The sequence below is a fragment of the Babylonia areolata genome, chromosome 24 (assembly GCF_041734735.1).
Source record: "Babylonia areolata isolate BAREFJ2019XMU chromosome 24, ASM4173473v1, whole genome shotgun sequence".
Taxonomy (NCBI): Eukaryota; Metazoa; Mollusca; class Gastropoda; order Neogastropoda; family Buccinidae; genus Babylonia; species Babylonia areolata.
In genome coordinates, this window is record NC_134899.1 from 25,121,527 (window position 1) to 25,125,976 (window position 4,450).

A 4,450-nucleotide genomic window follows, 5' to 3' on the forward strand; every position below is an offset into this window, starting at 1 on the left:
GCTGGATACGAACAGCACGTCACATTCCCCACAAGAGAAGAGAACACCCTAGACCTCTTCCTCACGAGCCATCCATCCCTAGTGCCGCGGACTGAGCCCCTCCCTGGACTCTGACCATGATGTTGTCTACTGACCTGGAGTAACACCAACCCAGCGTATCAACGCTCACCAAAACGCAGTCCCCCAATTCTCCAAAGCGGACTGGCTTCACTGAAATCCTGTTCAACGGAACTCTCTGACACAGTGCTGGAAACCTTTGATACAAACAGTGATGCAGAACAACTGTGGCACACACTGAAAGAAGGTATCGCCTCCATGACAGAGAAGCATATCCCCAAGAAAACCATAGGCGGAAAAAAACAACAAGCCCTGGGTAAACTATGCCACTCTGAGGATGATCCGATGACGGGACAGTGCTGTACAAACAGTGGAAAAAGACCGGAAGCCAGGAAATGTGTGCAGAACTGAAGAAGCTGAAGCGCAATGTCCAAAGAAACCTGCGCCGTTCTTACTGGAGATACACTGAGAACATGATCAAAGACATCACGAGTGAAAGACCAGTGACGAACAAGAAATTCTGGGCATACATTAAGGCAATACGTACAGAGGCGGCAAATGTTGCCCCACTTAAGGAAAACGGCAGACTTGTCTCAGGTGCAAAAGAGCGAGCAGAAATGCTAAACAAGCAATTTCACTCCGCCTTCAGTGCAAAAATCACCTGCAGCAAAGAGGAGTTCACCGACAGAACTGGTCTACCATCAGACCCCCCATCAGACTCTCCTACCTTAAGCGCCATAGAGATTTCAGTAGCAGGAGTTACCAAGCTCTTCAAGGACTGAGCAAAGCTCCTGGCTCCGATGGCATCAGCCCGAGACTGCTACGTGAGCTTGCCGAAGAACTGGCTCCTGCCTTCACACTCCTGTACCAGTGCTCCCTCAACACTGGAGTAGTTCCGAGAGACTGGAGGATGGCCAACGTCACCCCAGTCTTCAAGAAAGGTGAGCGCTACCGCCCAGAAAACTACCGCCCTATTTCTCTGACCAGCATACCATGCAAAATAATGGAGCACATCATCACAAGCTCTGTTATGAACTTTGCAGAAAAGAATGGGATCATCACCGAAGCACAGCACAGATTCAGACGCCAGCAATCCTGTGAAAGCCAGCTCATTGGACTTGTAGACGAGCTCTCAGCAAACCTTGAAGCCGGAAAACAGACAGACGCTCTCATCATGGACTTTTCCAAAGCGTTCGACAAAGTCTGCCACTCCCTCCTGCTCCACAAGATCCACTCCCTTGGCATCACAGAGAAAGTACACACCTGGATCAGGAAGTTCCTATCAGACAGACAGCAGTCTGTAGTGGTGGATGGAGCCACTTCCAGTCCTATTCCTGTAGAATCTGGAGTTCCCCAAGGCTCTGTTCTTGGGCCTTGCCTGTTCCTGCTCTACATCAACGACATGCCGACTGGATTGTCCTCCACTGCTCGTCTCTTTGCTGATGATACTCTGTGCCACAAAAAAAACCATCTCCTCCACCAGCAACCAGCAAGCCCTACAAAAGGATCTCGATTGCCTCGCAGAATGGGAGCAGAAGTGGCTTATGAGCTTCCATCCAGACAAATGTCAGACACTGCGAGTGAGCCGGAAGAGAGACCCCCTACCAACAGAGTACACCTTTCGTGGCCACACCCTTGATATAGTCAGCAAATCAAAATACCTCAGCATCACCATCACTTCTGATCTTAGATGGACCCCCCACATCTCCAGTGTCTCCAACCGAGCCAACAAGACCTTAGGCCTACTGAGACGGAACCTGAAAGTAGGCTCCCAGCGCATCAAACAGCAAGCCTACCAAACACTAGTCCGCCCAACCCTGGAGTATGCCAGCTCTGTGTAGGACCCCTATACAGAGAAGGACATTAAGAAACTTGAGGCAGTACAGTGCCGGGCTGCTCGCTGGGTGACCCATCAACACAGGAAAACATCCAGTGTGCAAGACATGATGGAGACTCTTCAGTGGTCCCCCCTCAAAGAGCGAAGGAGAAAGGCAAGACTGGTTAACTTTTATAAGTTCCACAGCGGCAGTCTTATCATCAACACATGCCACAAGCCTCTCAAAATCCTTCAGCATCCACGGGGACCCGAGGATCGCACCCAGCAGCGTACCACCTTTCCAACTGCAGGACGCTGTACAGACAAAAATCTTTCTTTCCCCGAACCATAACCAACTGGAACAGCCTTCCTGCTGAGATTGCCCTCAGCCCAACCCTGGAAGGCTTCAAATCCCGAATCTGATCACCCCCCCCCCTCCCCCACCCCCATACCTTCCCCCCATCCCCTGGCCCAGCAACCTCTGCCTCAGGAAACCTCAAAAACACGCAAACCCCCCTTATAGTCTACATAATCTTCACAATGATGAAGGCGGTAGTCAAGGGAAAGAAGAAGAAGAAGAAGAGGTTCAGGTTCAGGTTAGGGGTGATGCTTTATGCCCCCCCCACTTCGGTTTTCATTTTGTTGTTGTTGTTGTACTCCAAAGCCCAGGCTCACCTTCGACCATCAAACATTTTCTGATTCAACACACAAACAGAAAACCATGGTGTAGGTGCACCTCCTAAGCCCCAAATTGATGACAATATCACTAAACGGAGAAAGACTGAGTGACAACCCCATTCAGAGTAGAGAACACCACCACTTTCCTCAAATGACAACCACCATTTATCTGCAGACATTCGAGACCTTTCCAAGTACCTCTATCTAAGGAGTGGAGAGTGATCGAAACTGATCTTCTTTCATTTGTCTTCTTCCATTTGATGCCCATGCAGGGTCAAAATGTTGACAATTATCGGCATTTTGGTGGTGAGTGCTGGCTTGGTTTCTCCATGAGAAAGGCCACAGAATCTGGGACAATCATTTTCCCCCTATAATGATGATGAAAGAGGATGAAGTTGCTATGGGGTTCCATTCTAGTTTTCAGACTACATGACAAGATTGTACTCTCCATCTCTATGTATCTGTCTATATATACCCTTCCTTTCTTTATATTTCCAGTTGTCAGCTGGGCCACCTGTAGTTTTTGTGAGGAAATTTGAGCCACACTCCCAAAGACGTACACATGAATGAAGTATGCATGATCTTCGACTGTGTAGTCCCAGTCTTCTCATTTGAGCCTTTAGCACCCTGAACTCAAGAGCTGTATGAAAAAACAGAAAGAAATATTGAGTGTATGATTAAGAGTATGTGTATGTGCGTATGTTCGTGTGTGTGTGCCTGTGTAGTACAAGGTGAGGCTGACCACTAGGCATTAGGCACATGGAGAACTGTTAAGATGAAAACTGCAGGCAAGGCCTGGAACAAAATCGGCTGGCTTGCTCAAGACCAAAATGACTGGATTTGTTGGTGCCTTATGCTTCAGCCAGAGTGAAGATAATTAAGGAAAGAATGTATGTGTATGCTTGATCATGTGTGTCATAATGTGCATACACATGTGGAGGTCTGTTGTAGTCAATAATGGCCGATTTGTGCACCATCAGTTCATGTGGGTTCATGTGCAGCTCACAAATAAGTCGGATGTGCCCAGAGGATACTGTGCCAGTCTTGTCCTCTCTGTGGCAGTGGCAAGATGTATTTTGTTTTACATGCACACTTGTGTATCCTGTCACTAGTAGAGGCTTTGTGTGTCTTTCGGGCTGTGCCACAATGCTGGAGATGTTCCTTGATACAGTCTTCCTCTTCTTGACTTTATCTCAACCATTTGAAAAGACACTACTAGTCCCAGCAAATGACCTGTCCAGTTTAATGGAGTTATACATGCAGGACCATCATTTCAATACCTGTGATGCTAGATTTTCCAGAACTTTTGCAGTTGTTATCCAGTCTACTAACAGATGCCCACAACGGACCTCAATAACATGTGGAACTTTTCATAGTGATGGGTGTACTTTCCATAGACAGGCCAAGCTTCACGTCCGCGAGAAAGCTAGTGAAGACCACAGCTTTGCTGACCTTCAGCTTGGTCTGTAGTGGACACTGTGATGGAAAACCTAGGCACACAGATGGTCCAGGGCTTGGCTAACCTGTTGTGACTTCTTTATCCAGATGATGGTGCCAAGTATATTGACTGTTCTCCACCACACATTGTCAGTGTGCATGCTGGGAGATTTTGGGTCTTGCTCTGGCTGATGGTGGCACCAAAGAGCTGGGCTGCTTCTGTAGACTTTGGTGTGATAAGCTGGAGGTCATACTGTGCATCATATTATACATGTTAGAATCTGGGTGTGGGTCAATCTGATCAGCAAAGAGAATGGTATGGAAAAAAGAATACATGCATGCTCACATACACAAACACATATGTATATATTTATCCACAAATTGTGTCTTCGTCTCAAACTGGTGCAACTCATTCACTCACAACCTGCAACTGAGTAAATTACTTTCAAAACAATTGACAAG